General features: G+C 43.5%; 1 protein-coding gene across 1 annotated transcript in view; it reads right to left on the bottom strand.

Annotated features, from left to right (window-relative positions):
* The window catches only part of PRKAR2A (protein kinase cAMP-dependent type II regulatory subunit alpha), an 826,119-nt gene that overhangs the window by 778,873 nt on the left and 27,586 nt on the right, over nt 1-19,660 (bottom strand). The gene's annotated exons all lie outside the window — the stretch shown is intronic.

Genomic DNA, 19,660 nt, shown 5'->3' with positions numbered 1-19,660 from the left:
TGATTTGCCCATATTGGGCCCTCAATCACTACGTCAACTTTCGGCATATCGCTGGTGTCTGTCCAAAAGGGGGTCCTCACTACCTTCCAGAATTGCTCACTATTCCAATTCCGGGAGCTCTCATATAGTTGGTCCCAGAGCGCTTTTTTCAAATCTAGCTTTCTAGTTTTGCATGCTAGGCGATAGGACCTCCTTAGACCACGTATTTCCTCTTGGTCTCTTACAGGCTTCGTCAGCGCTTTTTTTAAGGATTTATGCGCCAAAGTACATTCGTGATCAAACCACCTTTTTTTCCCTATCCTCCTTCCCTTTCACATTACATGTTAAGAAATCCTTTACCTTCTCCATGATTAGGCTAAAATTGGATACAATTTCTTCTTCACTGGTGTCATTTTCAAGGCACTTCACGATGGCTGGGTATGCCTCATGAACCACTTTGTTTGTCATGGCCACTGGATCAATCGTTCTCCATCCTATGGCATAGCCATTTATTCTTGCAAGGTAAATGTTGTTCTGGGCAAGTGTTGTCATCATTGGATGTGATGTGTATTGCCCCTGGTCGATGGCCAGATCGAAGGCCAGTGCAACGTGGTCGCTTAGGGTGTTGACTATCAGCCTAAAACTCTTGGCGTTGCTTTCGAGTATTGCTGAGACCAGTATATAGTCTATTATTGATTCCCACCCCCTACCCAAATATGTGGGTTGTACTTTACCAGATACGGTGTCGATTTCATTCAGAATCACAAGTCCTAATTCTGATAACATTTCATTTAGGAAATCACCCACTTTAGAGTGAGAGAAGTGGGTCATATGCTTATCTGTATTTTCTGTCAGGCCGCAGATGTTACTACTTTTTACCTCACAGGGATGATGATTAAAGTCGCCGCCCCAGACAATGCATGATACATCAGATCCTTGCATTTTTTTTGTCAAGGTAGAAAGTATTTCGGAGAGGGCCAAGTAAATTTACTCTCTCATTTTCCGGCAGTTTATCGTAAGTATTCACTAGGATTATTGTCCCGTTCTTCGGAAATGAGAGTTTCAATATCTGATAGTTGGAATGTAGGCTAAGAGATGCAACTTTTAGCCCAGATATGATATTTTTTATATATATTGTTAAACCCCCCTTGGCCCTACCATGAGGGCCTGCCACTGCCGCTATAAAATGGGTTTTATAACCCACTAAATGCTCTTCATTAATAGACCATGTCTCCTGCAGACAGACGATGTGGTAATCTTGGATAAAGTCCAGCAGACTCCCATTCCTTATTTTGGTTCGCAATCCTGCGATGTTCCAAGACATAATTGTTATTATATTATCATCCTTTCTAGAGGGTGGGCATTTGTTTATGCAGGCTGCCTCTACTACTGATACATTCTCTGGGGGTTTTTGCAGCTCATCAGCCATCTGCTTGGGTCGATTACTACAAATTCTCCCAAGGGTAGTAATATCGTCTTCTATATGCGGTGTTAAAATAAGTGCTGGGGAAGGGTTACTATTTTCCATTGCTTGCGTTTCAACTATTTCACTTAAGAGAGTAATATCATTAGCAGTAGATTGGTGGACCATAGTAGATCTTTGGACACATGCCGGTTCTACGTTGAGTCAATCTACATTTTCCAGGCCACCCAGAGCTAAAAAACGATTAAAAGTAGGTATATTAAACCTCTGATGTTGCTTTGCATAATCGTTCTGATATATTGATTTTATGTTCTGGAGTTGATATTGGTTGTTATTCGAACTTCTCCAGGGCTGAGGATTAGACGAATAATTGTAAGCATTTTGATGGAAAGATTGGCAGTCTGCCTCCCTCCAATATTGGGGAGAGTTAATTGCGGGATATAGTCTAGGAAGGGAGATCAATTCTCGTGGATAAAAATAATTAACATAATTTGTGGAGATGACATTTCCTCTTCTAGGTTCATACCAATCACCTATGCATCTGACGGCTCTATGGTCCCTGAAATTTATAATTATCACATCCCCCTTCCTTTCTTTTGGTCTTGTACCCACCCAGCTCGTTCTTCTCACCATTAAAATTTCCCCGTTTATATGAGCGGGGAGAGGTCGATTTTGATTCAGCCAATAAATGGTTTAATTTTTAAGGCATAATAATCCTCCCTCGAGCCCTCTGAAAGTTCAGGAACCCCTGTCATAATGATCGTGTATGGGGCTGATTCTGGGGGTAAATCCACTCTTCTAGTTGGTGGAATAAATTGTTGATGGAGAGGCTGTTCCTCATTTCCATTGTATGTTTTAGTGAGGTACTACTTTTTCCCGTAGAGGCATTTCTGTTTTTATTTTTAATGTCTTCGACATTTCCTGTCATTTCTAGTGTGGGACTGCTTTCCATCCTTGCCTCCCTATCATTTTCTTTATTGTTCGATGGGCAGTTGATTGTACTTGTGACCACAGTTTTTTTGATGATTTTCCCACAAGTTTTTTACCCATAGGGGTGTCCGTTTTCCTTAAAAAGCCACTAATTGATGGTTGTTCTAATAAAATGAGGGGAAAAGGTGGAAGTGGTAGTTTTAGTCTGGGTTTTTAAATAATCAGTTAGGATCACATTATTCCCTTTCATTTGTTTACCCAAATCATCCAGGTGTAAGCTTATCAGTCTAGTCCTCTCAAATAGAGGGAGTAAGAGGGACTTAACCATTGTCTCTATTTTTGTAAGTAATTCACCCAAAGGGTCCTCATCAGTTAATAGCCCTATTGTGTTAGAACATAAAAGGTTTTTTTTTGTTACTATGGGGCCAATGGGGATCGAGGATTGTACTATAGATTTGGTCTTCTCCTTCTTGGCCACAGGTAATGTCTCAGGAGAGCCTTGTCTCTTTCTTGAGATATGTCTACTCTCGATGGGCTCTGTTGACGGTGGCAATGATATTACTAGGTTCGGGGAATCTGATAACCCTGATATAAATGAACTATTTATGTGGTCAGCAGGGCTAGCCATAGTTAAGGTGTTTGTCTGTGGGATTATTTCATCATTTTCAGGAATAGAGCCTACGCCCTCATTTATCACCTCCAGGGAAAGTGCTTTTCCAATTTGGCCAAGTGAAGAGCGTTTGCCAGTTAACAAGTCAAGGGATAGGCGTTTCTCCGTATCCGCAATTTCCTTCTCCAGAACAGTAGTTACACGTTTAAAAAACTGGTCTATTGTGCCAGAAACAGGACCATTAGATGTATTAACGGTTAAGGTGCGTGATTTACCTGCGTCTAGTGGCATATTTGTAGGCTGCAAAGAGATACTAGGGAGACTCAACAGAAAAATAGGATCGAGTTTACCACAATGCGAAATCCGGAGAATCTATATTTTTGTGGCGATGTTATTAAACAACTCTTACCAGGCGGTAGAGATTAGTGAGCTGGCCCGTCCCGTCCTCACTCGTCCTCGAACGGCCTCAAACGGCCCGCTCTTTGCCCGGTCTTCGCTCCGGGCGCGTTCCGCTGGCGCGTGAGGGCGGGACTCTTACAATAGGTGGAGTGTCAGAAAGGAGGCGGGGCCGGGAAGAGGAGCCAGGTGTGCCGAGTCAACTCTGCAGCAAGCACCCTGGTCCTCGCAGTCCCGAGAAGCACGCCTCCGCTACAGCCTCTCCCAATTCAGCGCAGCGTCCTTTTCCCTTAAAGTGACTCAGGCAGGTAGGAAACAGACTCGACAGTGTCCTTGATCGAAATGCGGTGAGCGGCTCCCGCGAAGCGGGGGCCGCGAAAAGTTAAGTGGTTGTTGGAGGCGGGGCCGGGAAGAGGAGCCAGGTGTGCCGGGTCAACTCTGCAGCAAGCACCCTGGTCCTCGCAGTCCCAAGAAGCACGCCTCCACTACAGCCTCTCCCAATTCAGCGCAGCGTCCTTTTCCCTTAAAGTGACTCAGGCAGGTAGGAAACAGACTCAACAGTGTCCTTGATCCAAATGCGGTGAGCGGCACCACTTATTAGCAGATCTCAGTGGCCAAGGCCAGGGCTGACTCCGTAGATTGACATGATCTAAAACAGTGTTGCGTGGAATCAAGGAGATCGTTGGATTCCAAGTGGCTGGTGATTGAAAGATTTTTGGAGTCAGCGGTAAACACGATATTGGTTGATAGTTCTTTGCTTTAGTGGGATTTAAGGAGGATTTCTTCAATATGGGTCATATGGATGTTTTCTTCCATGATGAGGGTAAGGAGCCTGACAGACATGCATTATTTATGAGTGGGGTCAAGTGTGTGCTTGCCAGGTCTGCAACCATATGGAGAATGTGAGTGGGACAGGGAACCACCTGGGAGCCCTATTTCGTTATTCTTATCAGTTTGCTTACAGTCTCATGCGTTGGCGGCGAGAAAACTGACAATCGATAGTTCATCCAAGGTGGCACCCTCTATTCTCGTCCTGCTATCTGTATCAGAGGTACTTACTGCAAGTTCATTGTAAATAGTTTGGACGTTATCCTGAAAGAAGTTAGCCAGCCTCTTACAGAATGCTTGATCTGTAGTGGATTGATTAGTTTGTTGCAGTGTGGAGAGAGTGGTAATGGTTTAAAATAATTCTCTAGGTGAGCTTTTAGCGGCCTTTTGTTTTGTGGTAAAAAAATTTTTTGGCGTGAATAATTGTTTCTTTGTATTCCGCTAAGGCTAGCTCATAGCTCAATTTACCTCGCTCACTGTAATCCACTCTCCAGACGCGACCTAGGCGCCTACATTTACATTTAATATTTTTAAGTTCTATGCTATACCATGATGCCGAAGGTTGAGCGCTTCGCTGATTACTGGTAATTTCTGGTGTCAGACAATTTATTGCAGATCTAATCTAAACGGTCAAAATTGTCTACAGCTTTATTATTATCCAAGGCTGGGCCAGGAGGGCCAATACCAAGAGCTTCCTCCAGGTTAGTTTTGTTAATTTTATGCCAGGGTCGAGACTTAACCACTGTTGTTTTGCCACAGGACATCATTTTTCTTTCTGGACAGAGGAGTGTGAGGAACACCGCCTTATGGTCTGTCCATGTAAGAGGCAGGATTTTGTCTAACCCAATAAGGAGGTTGTTCGTGAATATACCAATCAGTGTATGACCGGCATCATGGGTGGGTCCAGTGACTATCTGGGTCAGACAAAGACTTTCCATATTATCTAGCAGGGTGAAAGTATCTCCACTGTTCCCACACTACAAATGAAAATTAAAATCCCCAAGGGCAGTAAAACTTTGGAACTCGAAGCAAGATTCCATGAGAGTATGCAGTGCTCGAATAAAAGTAGCACGCGTCCCTGGCGGCCAGTATAGCAGCAGACCTGGGAAGCTGTGGGTTTTATCAAATTTAATATTAAACACCACAGCTTCTGCGTCCGTCAGCTGGATAGGGTTGCAGGTGGCCTTTAAGCACGAGCGGTAGACAATAGCAATACCACCTCCCCTATTATCTTTCCTGTCCATGCTGTACAGTTCATAGCCTATTGACAATGCCTCATTGCAGTCTGGTTCCATTCGACACCCGGGACCACCTCACCGCAGCCGTGAGGGGAACGGCGCACAGGGGAACAGCGCACAGGAAAACCACAGTTCCCAGCTGCACCAGAGCTGTCGACGCCGCTAGTCCCGCTGCGTCCCGTGCCCAGAGGCGCATTAAAGGCACCAGCGGGCTCCTGCAGCGCAGGACGCGGGCGTGCCCGGGCCGTGCCAAGCCCGGGCAAAAGGCAGGCCCGTCAGCGACCGGAGGAGGCTGGGCCAGACCCCTTGGCTGTTTTATTTTGGATCCCTTTAATTGTATATCGGAAAATCGAACGGAAAACCAGTCAATAAAGCAAGGTACTATTTAATTACCCCATTAGTCCCGACTATCCCAGTATTTAACATGACCTTACACAGGGTCACTAGGGCTTTGGGCTCAGCGCCAGCAAATGGAAAACACCTGCTTCACATGGGGGGGGTCCTCGCAGCTTTTTAGACTAAAGCTGCATACGCGATCACGCAGGAGATAGCCCTGACTGAGAGAAGGTTATCACTAGAGGCAGGAAAAGGTTCTCAGAACTATGCTGCAAAAGAGGTGGGGGGAACAAATAAATTCAGCAGCTATTGTGGGTCCTTTAGATGGTTCATCAATCGTTACTGCCTCTGCGCCTTCATGTCAAATGTTTACCAGTGATGAACCCGACATGTCACCTAATACCTTGGTTGCTAAAATAACAGAGGGAAACGAGGTGTCCTCAGACATACCACCGTCCAAGAGAAAATGAACTGCTTGTAATAAGTCTTCGATGAAATCCCCACGGTCACAAACAGACACAAACGTCATTACAATCTGGTTTGAACATAGAGCAGTTATTGGATACTTTATTTACAAAGCTGGAGTCAATGACAAAGGCTCTTTTAGCTCCAATAATGCTAAAGGTGGAAAAAGTTGAGAAATTAGTCCATAACGCGATTACCAATTGCAACAAAATGTGCTACGACGCTTGTGCCAAAACCAACGGGGGTAGGGGTGGCGACTCCATCTTGGAATATGAATCAAATTCAATCTGGCCTGTGTTTAAATGTTGTAGGGATTAAGGGAACACCCATTAGAATTAGTCAGTCAAATGTAAATGAGGAAATAGGATCTGTAGCCCAGAATTCTGAGGTAGCCCAGGCGAGTAGATCTCTAAACTCTGAGAGGGTCCTTCTGCCTACACATATCCAACTCAATCATGTTATACCTAAAGTCATGAACCAAAGTATACTTGATCTGCCCCCTGTATATGCCCCCTTAGTAGCAGTCTTATTGGAGGTCCCCTCTCTCTCTCTCAAGAAGCCAGGGAAACCACCCAGGACCTAATACATAAAGTGACTCATAGGTGTGCTAAAAATGTTATAAATGTCTCAAGTATATCATCTGACATCATTATGGCCAGAAGAGTGGGGTGGATAGGTTATCGAACAAAAAAGATTGGTGTAGAAGACTGCATAGTTGTCAACTTTCAGAACCCAGAGAAAGTCAAGATGCTAACAGGTTGCGCATACCAGAGTAGTTCAAACTCCTTAATTCGAGTAGTCTCGCTACAACATTTTTACCCCCCTAGCCAGTGCAGATGCCCTACGCAATGGCAATGGCAGATACCCCTAAAACCAGGTAGGCCTGTCAACAAAACCAATATAGTTAATAACTTACCAATGAGTAACCAGTTCCAACCCTTAGCTAGTCTCCAGAATCTGGATGAAAATGACTGACTAGAGCTAGAAGACTAAATATGTCAGGGTACATCTCCAGTTAACATGACCCAAAACACCCATATATCACCAGTCCTGAATCATGTTGAAATAACCACGACACCCCCAGGAACTCCCCCTAATTTAACTCCCACTATGGCTACTCATGAACAGGTCCTTTCATGGAACAGAGGGAATAAGGTCTAAAAGAGGAAACTCACACTCTGAAAACTTTCTCTCTATGTACCACATAATTGCCCTCCAGGTAACTTGGGAAGTAAATGATTGTTTTTACATGCTATTCCATCGAATATGGGTAGAGCTTGAGGGGGTTTACTCCTAATGTTCTCTCTGAAGCTCTCTTGTAGGACACGTCTGGTTGATTGCAAATCACAAAATGTTTTGGCAGTAGAACTGTCTTTTAAGAATCGTACCATCGTGTTAGTGATCAATTTTTATAATTCCTTTTCCACAGGACACAAGTTGGAACATCTGCAAGGCTTAAAGGAGTTTTTGGAATGCTATGAGAAGACCAAACAATCTTATTACGAAGTAATAATCCTAGGAGATTTTAATATCCACCAATGTCACCTAAAATGGCTTATAAACCAGGACCGGGGGGGGGGGGGGGGGGGGCCAGTTCCTTTCCTCACTTAGTCATTTTGAGCATACACCTTTTGCTTGAAGGCATTCTTTTGAATCATATTTATGTTGCCTTCAGCAAACAGACAGTTTGGCGTCAGTACTCACATATGTAGGAAATGGAAAGCCAAGCACAATTGATTTTATATTTTACTGTCTGCTCCACTAGTTTTGTTCACTGAAGATTTCATTGTTACCTGGTCAGGTTTTAGTGACCATAATACCCTTCTTTTTGCCATATCACTTCCTGTTATTGAAACTGAAGATCCTACCATTTGTCTAACAAATAAAGATATTAGCATCAAAGATCAGGCCCGCAGGCTAAAGTGGGAAACGATCGTACCCGTACCAGATAACTTTTTGAATAATTTGTATACAGTCTGCCCCCCTGAAATGGAGTCCTGTTTAGACCCCGACACACAGGGTAGTTCTATCTTAACAGCCTTCGGGAAATTAACAAAACAAATACAATCTAACCTCACGGTTGTGGTTGGGGTCAGACGCCCGAAGGTCGTAAGGTGGTTTAATGGAGCATGTTCAGCGACCCGGACGGAGATTGTACAGGCCCTAAAATCCATCCCTAGAGACGAAGCAGAGGGACAAAAGAAAGGCCTATAAGCTAGCAGTTCAGAATAGGAAGCAGGAGCTAAGGGAGCAGGCATGGGATGCCTTACAACAGGCTAGTGTACTGAAAGATAGTTCTGATTTTTGGTTGGTAGTTAATAGTCCTTTCCTTTCCGAAACTCCTAATTCTAACATGGATTGCGTAATCCCAGCAGATAAATGGGTATCGCATTTTGGCAATATTTTCAGTGATTTTTTGTTTTGCGAATCTAAGGAGTATAGAGAAGGTGGGCAAACTCGTACGCTACTCCACTTTAGTACAGAGGAGGTCCCAAAAGCAATCGTATCTACATCTGGTGGAAAGGCTCCGGGCCCCGACGGGGTCCTGGCCGATTTATACAAAGCTGATCCTAATATTTGGGCTAGCATTTTGGCAAATGTTTTCAACGCGTGTTTACATGGATACCCAGTATCCTGGGGAAAGGCAGTCATTGTTCCCATTTTTAAAAAGGACACAAGGGATGAGCCCACATGCTACAGGCCGATCTCACTCCTAGATTCTGCAGCTAAAATAATGGGCAAAGTTGTACTTACCCGCCTAACACCATGGCTGGACCACCGAAATGTTATTTCTAATCTGCAATATGGTTTTAGGTCAGGTAAAGGGACTTTGGACCAATGTTTAATTTAAATTTAGTGGTAGAAAAGTATACCATTGCCAAGAAGGTTATAACACATTTGGCGTTCATGGACCGGACACAAGCATTCGACTGTGTTAACAGATCAAAGCTGTGGCTAATTTTAAGTGATATGGGTCTCGAACCAAAGCTTGTGGCTTTCTTTACATGCTATCCATGAGAATAACACAGCTGCCGTCAGGTATAACAGTAATGGGGATCTGACAACCCCCTGGGATGTCAAGAGGGGGGTACGTCTGGGTTGTATCCTGGCCCCCATCTTATTTACATTATATATAAATAAGTTAGGGGACCTTTTAACAGCCAGCTGTAAAGACATCCCTAAGTTTGGCAAAAAAGATGATCCCGCACTTTTATACACAGATGACAGTAATATTGGCCAGAATTGCAGTGGGCCTTCAATCACTTTTAGATGGTTTTATAGTTTTTATGGACTCCTTAGATCTGTCAACAAATTTTTAAAAATCGCATCCTATATCCATTGGTCCTGGAAAGTCCCAAAAAAAGACTACATTTTAATGTAAAGGGGTTGGGTTAACAAAGGTTCCAAATTTTCCCTATTTGGGGGTACTTTTGATGAGCGTGCGTCATGGTGCCCACAAACTATGCAAAAAAAGAATACTCGTTAGAGCGACAGGGGCAACACTAAATTTTGCTAAGAGATTACAGTCTAAACCGATTCCAGCCCTGATGAAGATATACAAAGAAAAATGTAACCCTATGGTAAATTATGGCAGTGACATTTGGGGATATAAGGAAGGAAAGGACATTCAACAGGACGAAGACAAGTTCTTACGTAAGATCCTGGCAGTCCTGCACTCCACCCATGCATACATACTACATGAAGAATTAGGTGTGGGATATATATCAGACCAGATAGCGGTAGCCCCCCTAATGCGCTGGTTGAGAGTTTGGGCAAACCCTATCATAAACCTAAACCAAATAATAATTACTGACTGTCTAGTGTTAGACAGAGCTGAACATATCCCCTGGCTAAAGTAATTGACAAAATGGTTAGGGTGCCCTGACTTATTTCTAAGTCCTAAACCCTTGGACAAATTTAAAATTAGAAATATTAAACAGCAGTTCATGATCAAGCGCCAGGGACTAAGGGAATAACAGGAGTTGCTAAAACCAACGATTAGAGGCTATGTTACACTATCTATGCATAACCAAGTCCAACCTTACCTATTAATCATTGGCAACCCCTTCCATCGCTTTGTATTAACAAGATTTCGTCTGCAAATGGCACCCTGGCTTCTGGCTGTTCCCAAAGGCTTTACAAAACCTAGCACTTTAAAACATTGTCCTTGTGACAACTTCTCTGAACAGGACACCATTCATTTTCTATTGCGATTATTAGGTCTCATAACTTAAGAAATTTAAATCACCACTACTCAGAGACTGTCATTTTTCTCAAGTCATGCCTGCCCTACTGTACCTTCAAATGTTATCTTCCTCCATGGTCTGTTTCGGGGTTGCAAGTTTTTTTAACAGGAGCCATTAGGTGCAGAAAAAAATTGTTTTAACTGTCATTATGTTTTTATCCTTAGGCCCTCTATGTGTCATCAACGGGGACTATTGTACTTGACTGAGTTTGCTCTTTTGCACCTTGCTGTACTGTATGCATTTTAGATCTCGATTCTCAGGTTGATATCAGGAATGTTTTGTTTTTTTTATTCTGGTTTTTAAAATTTGTTAATGAAATGTAGTTCTGTAAGATATGTTCACTGTTATGGCATTAAGTTGCCGAATAAAGTATTCTTGACTGACTGACTGATTCCAGTCAAGTTCGGACGTTTCCGTGGCCCAGTTTTCAGTCAAAAAAACCAGGTCAGGATTATAAGTCTGCATCAAGTCGTCGAACTCAAGTCTATGCTTGATTAGGGATCTAGTGTTCAGCAGGAAACAGGCAAGTGGCCTTCTCCCACATTTTTTGCTGTTTATTTCCTTCCGACCAGGGAGCTCCACTATGCACGGAGTTCCAGCTGAAATACCTAAACTATTATTGTCTCCTGACCTTGTACTCAGATCTGTGGCCCCTAGGAGATTCACTGCTGTATCCCTACTTGACACTGAGAAACCACAGCCACTACAGTCATAGGGGTCACCTTTGTTCCCATCCCATAATGGGGAATGCCTGCCCTTACCCATATCCAGTGCAAGTACTTGATCTCTTGTGTAGGTTTGGGAAAAGAAACGGCCAGGGGTCCTGGCGCATGGTGTGTTCAAGGCGCAGACGGGCTTGCCTTTGGCGCGCCCACTGTGCGGTCGCGTCAGCATTTACTTTTATGCCTCATGTGAGCCAGGAGCTCAAATGCGGACCTTAAGGAGGCGGGCCCGTTCTTACATACGGGCACCGCTGGTCAGTTAGGCAGCGCGATTACACGGCAGCCTTCTCAGTGCAAATTACCAAGTGCAGATAAACAAGTTTAAAAACGGAGTCAGTCTAAAAATCGGTAAAGCATAATTAAAAGGAGCCAACTGAAGTACCAGAATTCTAAAGCAGAGTTGTCCAGCGAGGTAAGTTTCACCACCTCCCTCTACCAGTACACTCCATTACACGCTGTACACTGAGCTGAGTCAGCACAATAGTAGAGGATCAACCCTGGTGTGGGCAGCCCTGATAAGGAACCTATTGCGAGGTGGAAGGCTGGCAACACATGGAAGAAACCATACAGTGATGTAGCTGGATTCTGTGTGGAGCGATAAGGGGTCCCATTGGGCTGACAGGCGCCCCAGAGGGGACTGCCACTCTCTTTATGTCCAGCATGGTTTGGAGGAAGCAGAACAAGTCTGTACCTAGCGCTGATAACTCTAGCTACACTGGCACATGTAATGCCCCCACTACTAGAGGGGACACTGTCGGTGCTGGATCTGGTGGCATGAGTGAAGCCGGAGAAGACAACGCCACTTATGCTGGCTCGAGAGAGGATCGTGATCTCAATATAGGCATGCTTATTTAATGGCTCCAGTGACATCGCAGAAAACAAAAAGGTAGGATGCCGGCAGGAAAGAAAAAAGTGAAGAAACCCCTGATAGGATTAGACAATTCCTATTGTATACAGCGTGGGAGCGTTTAGAGCGGGAAGGACCTCCTTAATGGAAGAGGCCTCATACACATAATAGTGTCATACTTCATAAATTTGTATCCTCTCCCTACCCTGGTAAGAGGGTACTACCAGGGCGGACTGAACGTCTGCGAAGACTTGGCAGTAGGAGGGAGTTTTTTTTATAGAACTACTGGACAGAAACAGGATCCAGACAGTCTAAAAATACCTTAAGGTTCCTCTGCTATCACCTTTATTAGTGAGGACTCTGGGTATATTAAAAACACTTCTCTCGACAGGTACCAGAGTGAAATGACTCGGGTCCTTCTCTACATGTTTCTGCCCTCAATAATTAGTCTATTAGGTCTGCGGCATTCGTCAGGGCTAATGGACCCCTATAGTATTAGCCTATGTGTCTAGCAGACCTTAGTTGGTGATGCAAGTGCAACAACCACTACGTGCACCCAGATGAGTCCTACCTGGGCTTCTAATTTCCCATATTCCGTAGATAACACTAGGCTTTAGGGCATACCAGTAGGCTGGTCAGGGAGGGGGAAGTATCCTTTATAGTCACACTTTCGTCAAAAGCATCACCACTCACGTGAACCTGCATCTTCCACTCCGTGGTGACTTTAAACGACACCACCCCCTTCCTGGCCAGTCTACCAGTATCTGAAGAAATAGAAAGAGCCATGAGGTACTTTGCATGGATAGACCATGACAATAGCCGTGAGACGGAGACGGAGAGCGAACATAGCACGCAGAGCACCAGGCCCACTCCAACACATCCTTAAACACCGCTGTTACACACACCCTCTCACACACCGTGAACACATGATTTATGAACAAGCTAGGAGTGCGCCACCAGTTCTCCACTGAGGTTAACCATTTTGTGCCATCGGTCTGTCGCTGTCATAAGGGTGGTGGGAGGGGTTGGATTGGGGGAGGGAACCTAGATTTCTGGTTGTGATTATTGTTGTTAATTTGTTCATTAGGATGTTGGTCCTATAATAGAAAAATATAAACTGAACTTGCACTGTTATAATGGATGAGCAATACCGCTCACGAAATAGTGACCTTGTATGTAAACAGGATACGACATGTTGACATCACTGACTATATTGCTTATAAGATACTAAAATGTACATGTATGTCCCTTGTCCTCGATGCAGTGGAAACTGTTTTAATAAAAACAAGTTTAATTTTTTTAAAAAGACAATAGCCATGAACAGCAAATTCAGGATTCCCCGTTACAATAATCACATGATTCAACAGCATCATACCTTTATGTACCATCACATGAACATCGTCCCCATTTCTTAAGGGAGCTGTAGAGAGTTCCATAAAGATCTGTCATAGCTTCAGAGTTATGCAGTAGCACTAGCTGCTTTCACTGCTGCTACAGAAGTGCCACAGAATGTTCTACCCCTAACTTCCTTCGACTTGATTACAAAGAGGAAGAGTTTAAGTTGGTGTGGTTGCATTACCTTTTCTCGCAGCAGGAACCACAACGGAATCCACTGCAGGATCAGAGCAAAGAAAAAAATAGATTCTGCACTGTAGTCTTAGTTTCTGTGACCAATGGTAGCAAAAGTATCAAAAGAACCACAGGCTTAGAAACTACACAGCAGGTGTCACAGGAGATACCAGTGTAGGCATAGCAGAAGTCTTGATGCCTTAAAGGACAGGCAAGAGGAGAACTTGCTATAAACAAAGAAACGTACAATGACAGGTATTCAGGGTCCGAAGTACCTAGGACTTTCCTTTTTATTTTTAACACCTAGTCATCAGACAGTTGAAAAGATCTGATTAAAGTCACCTAATGATGCTTTGATATTGGTAATGGCTTTGACACCTTGTCTTTAACATTTAAAGTTGCAACAATCAAAAGGTGAGCAAGTGTCTAGGGTATCCCAGTACTTGGCACTGATCGTCATGACAAGCAGGAGCATCTTCATTCTTCGTGAACAGACGAGTTCTTATATCTCCCGCTCTGTAGGGTTCATAAGAGGGGGACAAGGGGGCAATAATAGAAGAGGTACACTCACTAAGCTCCTCTGACCATCCAGAAATCTATTAATAACACCTCTGCAGTTATTCCTCAAGGACGTAGAGACAAATTTTCTTTTTTAGCTTTGCCTGGCTTACTCACAGCAAAACTTGCAAGCTTAAGGACAATGGGGCTCTTGCAGACATTGAACAGACATCTCATGTGGGTCTTCTTGAGCCATCATCCCGCCACAGGAAAGGCATTTGCCAAGTTGTGCTGGCATTTTTTGGGGAAAAAGTAACACTTTGCTGCCATAGAAAAGAAATACACCAATTTAAAATATGTGAAGTAAACTCGATAGATAAACAAATTTGGAAAGCTTTTGCTAGGAAAATATGAAAAGATCAAGCTCGCGCTTCAGGAATCAGTTTCTAGGAGCGGAGAAAAATAAAAAACTAACTTTCACTGACAGGGCATGAGGATATACTGATGGTGTTCTCAATCTTAACAGTGCAGTGTCAGTTCTACATCAGGTTCTTGTGCAACGTACCTATGTTGCATTATCCTACTTTCTCTTATTTTTCCTTCACATAAGGTTTGCCGAAGAGATTTTTCTAATGACTTTACAAGGATGCAATTAGCATTTTTTTAAAGACAAAATTTGAAATTTGGCCAGCATCACCTGTAGATAGGCAATGCATTTGTCTTTTTCAAAACTTGCTTTTCATGAGGACAGTTTTATTTAAACAGTGGGTATCGATACTGCAACTCCAACGCTTATAACTATTAAGGAAAATCCTCGAGTAGAACCAGATACTACTTCAAGCTATCTTTTAGGCTTTGATTTTCAGGGGTAGTGAGGTCAAAGAATCAAAGCTTATTTTCGGATGACAGAATAGGGCAGAATTTCAGATGCAAGTACCACAGGGAGTAAATGCAAGAACTGGATTGCCTAACCCATGTTACTTCTTTACAAACAATAGAAGTCATTAAATCCGAAAACGGTGAAGTGCGTTTTGCATCCACAGATAAAATACTGACTACAGTACAGACTGCTGTAGTGAGAGAAAGAGCACTAGCTCAGGGGAAACTGATAATTGTCGTGACTCCAGTACCAACCTTAGAGGCTGTTACAAAAGCAAGCGTTCCAAATGCAAAAGCACTCCATCACGATGGATACAGTGGGCTAATTCTCTAACTGCAACAGATGTAGACTACAAGTTTGACTAAAAACACAAGCATTCTTGCAGCACAAACAAGAATATCCCTCTTCCGAATGAAATAATGCCTCTAGATCAGTATGAATACATAATTTACACTGACGGATCTATTTAGCCTGCCGTAGGAAGTAAACAGCAATACAGCGCCGCATGAGCGATTGTAAAAGGACATATGCAAGACGGCAAGTTCTGTCCTAACAATAAACAGACGCAGTCTCTACGAGATTGCATGGCACATGGAACTTAAAGTTCTAGTACTGGCACTAAAAAATACAGATGGAGAATTCCCTACACTCATTGTGTGATTCATTTTACTGTGTCCAGTCTTACAATGCATACCTTCACTATTGGGGCCAAAATGGGTTTAGAGATTCAAAAGGTTGCACAATAAAGCACAAGTTGCTTTGGGAACACATGATTCATACGCTGAGTCATAAATGTAAACTGATACTTGTATAGCGCACTACTCACCCGCAAGGGTCTCAAGGCGCTTGTACGAATACCGCTGTGGAACCCATCCTGGCTTTCCCTGTGAGGCGTCCACTCCTGGGCACCCCCAAGGTGGAGGCCAGGCATCCTTAGCGTTGTGGGGGCCGTTGTGGAGATTAAGCAAGCTATTGCCCAGAGTTGCAGAGTGGGACTCCATGATTGGAATGGCACCGAGGCGAGAATTATCAGGTCCGTGGAATTTTGAGCCCAAGACCCGCCGAGGCAGGGAATTGAACCCTGGTCCCGGGCTAGACCTCTGCATCAGGGTCTGCCGCTCTAATCATTGAGCCACACTTCTCCATCAACGTGCCGGTGTGCACATTGAAGGGAATTAATTGGCTGATGAAGTCGCCAAGGCAACAGTGCGAACTGCTGCCGTAGCTGCAATCACTCGTTCTAGCACGAGAACAGACGTAGAGATAATGGTAGCTGTCAACTTGACCCATAATAACAGCTTAGCCTTGCCAAAAGGTTTTCCACTCGAGTACTCCAATAAGTTAGATGCACAAATTCCAGGAGTGGGGGATAAAGTAATACCAAACATGGATCGCAGATTATGTTTAATACTAGCTGTACACAAGGGTCCGAATTCAACACACGTAGGTATTACTGCAACAGTTTCATTACTGAAACAACGTTATTGGTGGCCTGATCTTACCAGGTAGACCAAAGGCTTTGTCCTTAAGTGCAACATTTGTCAGCAGATGAAGAGTTCCACCATAGCACGTCAACCACAGACACCATTACTGATAACAGACAGACCTTTTGCATGTGTCTATTTGGACTACTGCGGCCCCTTAAAATCTGACGGGGCTTACAAGTACATCTTGGTGGCAGTGGATTCATGCTCTAGATTCCTGTGGGTCTGGCCCTAGCGCTTGGTTGACGTGCGAACGTCTATTAAGGATTTGCAAGTCTTCATTGGGACATACGCAATTGGCACATTACATTCTAACCGTGGCCCTGCGTTTAGCTCTCAGGCTTACAAAAAAGCTATGGGAAGTTCGGGTGGGTTTTGCGGTACTCCCCTCAGTATCATTCAGAGGGAAATTTGATTGTGGAAAGGAAAAAGCGAGACTTAAAGCAATCCTTAACTGCAAGGGTGTTAGGTTTGGGTGGCAGTTGGGTCAATCACCTATATGGGGTCCAGAGGGCACTTAATAACATGCCAAGAAATTCCCCAGGAGGACGTACTTCATATGAGGTCCTGTTTGGGACTAGAATGTAGGTGCCCAACCTCGATTGTGGCAGCACAGTGGCGGATGAAAAAGCATTTGACATCAATGATAGTTTGGCGGTTTTACAGGAACTCAATGAATTCCAGGCATTACAAAGCAACATCCAAGTAAAATGCATCGCCACTGGGCAAGTGAAAGCTGTTTCGGCAAGACCTGCCTGGGTCCCAAAGATCAGGGACCTGGTCAGAGAAAAGATTGTGACCAAAAAGGAATTTGGGCCCTCTCACAGAACGCCTGTGCCTGTACCTGTCCTGGCTGTCAGAGGAACAAGAACAGTACCTCTTCCACTTCTTGCTGGCAAGAAAGAAAAGAGATTGGTCTCCATTGATCTGATCAAACCCCACTTTGTGGCCGATACTGAATAGCAGGCTGAGTGGGCTCCTGGGTAGCCGTCGATCTCCTCTACCATACAGCAAGTTCAGACAGAAAGACTAATAACGTTTGAAAAGTCTACTATACGAAGTGATGGCGTTACCAACAATGGAATGAACTTGTGTCTGTAGAAATTGAAAAGCAACAAAATACAAATGAAACAGAGATCTCAATTCGGCCTAATAACGACATCTATGTGAATATGTCTCGAAACGTGTAATCTGCCAGTTCAACTAAATCTGCTGAGCTACTAAAGATAGATCGAACTGTGTCTGGCTACTTCATCGATTTTGATACCTTTTCTCTGGATCAAAGTGACTTAGTCACCGCTAGTTTCTGTTTTCCACAAAGAAAAAATATATGAGCTCTACTTTTGGCTGAAAAAGACTTACTTTATTTCTCCCTGGCTACAGCTCTGGATTACAATTGGTCGACTATTTCTAATACCTTGGCTAGGTGTAGTGACTGTCTTTTTCCTGCTACTAAACAGACACTATCACCCAGAAAGCTCTGCAGTACCACATGTGAACTTGGTCCTGAAACCACATACATCATCTCATTGTGAACAAGACCTGTCCTTTTAGAACATCACAGCAGTTCCCGTTCCTGAAAGAATAATGTGGGATAGGGTTTCATATGATGTATTTGGTCCCACTGAACTTTTGAAAATACCACATTTGTTTAAAATTTCTTTGAATGATATCACCTCCAGTACTTTCTCCTGATGATGGTGATTTTGAAACAGTAACTACTATGCTGTCTGATTTGGAACAATCTGCTGCATTTCCAATAACGAATTGTATGATGACACATCTGATTTTGACTCAATGTATTGTTACCAACACTATGGTCATCATTTCGAACACAAAGTAAGTATCCCACGTAAGCTTTTCAATTATTATCAATGGGGAACATTGCCCAACACCACCGAAAGGTAATTCACAAATGTTTGCTTATTTTTTAGGGTTTAACATCTCAGACCCGACCTCTTATTATTATTATTATAAGGTTGCACCTACACATGCAAAAAAAAAAAACAAATAAAAAAAAAAAAAAAAAAGAATTTGCTCACTAATACGAAACGGATATAGTCTGCTTCCTTTATTTGCCAGCTGTCTTTACAGGGTTTCAACTTTTTGGAGGGACACCACAGACACACTATCTGTCGGGGGAAGTAAAGATTAGTAAGTTCAGGGAAACTGAGCCCTTATTTAGAGCATGCCTTTTACCACAGCAAATTATTTTCTTGAACACCACCGTGCAACAGACTTCTTGTCTTGGATTAGCCAAGATTAAGGACTTGAACACACCTCGGATTCCCTCACTTACACACTTTGAGGGGTGGCACAACTACACACAACAGAGTGAGGATACACTAGATGACATTATACATGATGGTTCATACAATTCATCAGACCCCAATTGGAAGGGATGGTTGGTTTGGCCTATCGCCACAAATAGGTGTCAGTCAAGATTCAAGGGTACCACCGAAGAGTTTAGTATCCATAGGCCTGACCAGCGTTACGAACACACAGGGGTGGTGACATCTTACAGTGCTGGGAAGTTATGCCTAGATTGACTAAAAACCTCAACACTGTCCCAGGTGAAACAGCACTTGTCCTTCCTATCAGACGCCATGGATCTTAGAGATTTTTTGTTAGGTCCATATAAACCACGTCAAAAACGTTTCTCATACGCTATTTATAATGAAAAGTCTCTTAACAGGAAGCTGCAGAGAGACTGCGCAAGATTGAGAGGATTAATCTAGAAAAGGCTTTGGCAGTGGTCGACAATGGAATGACCACACTGACATCTAGGATTTATTCTCACTGGGCAACATTGTGCCTTCTGCAATTGATAGAATAGAACAGGATTTGTCTATTCTTCAGCATGGGCAATCGTAATTACAGTCCAATCTATTATTAAGCTGGACGCTACACTCCTTGCGCTCTGGTCACGTGCCTTGGCCATATTTCAACAGTACGTCTCTGTTTTCAGCCTATAATCAAACAGAAAGACAGACAACAATGGCAAAGAGCGATGCGAAATATACAATGCTGCACATTGAAAAATTTGACCAATTACCTTTCACTGTAGCCGAGTAACCCACCACAGAATGGTTAATCCATGGCCATATCACAATGTCAGTCACGACATTCCAGTTTCAATACGGTCTACAGTATCATCAAGTAGGCGGGTATGAAGCTTTGGGGAAGGAATTCATTTATGAATCTTGGG

Source organism: Triturus cristatus, chromosome 9 (genome assembly GCF_964204655.1).
Source record: "Triturus cristatus chromosome 9, aTriCri1.1, whole genome shotgun sequence".
Taxonomy (NCBI): domain Eukaryota; kingdom Metazoa; phylum Chordata; class Amphibia; order Caudata; family Salamandridae; genus Triturus; species Triturus cristatus.
This window is presented reverse-complemented; position numbering and strand designations above follow the sequence as displayed.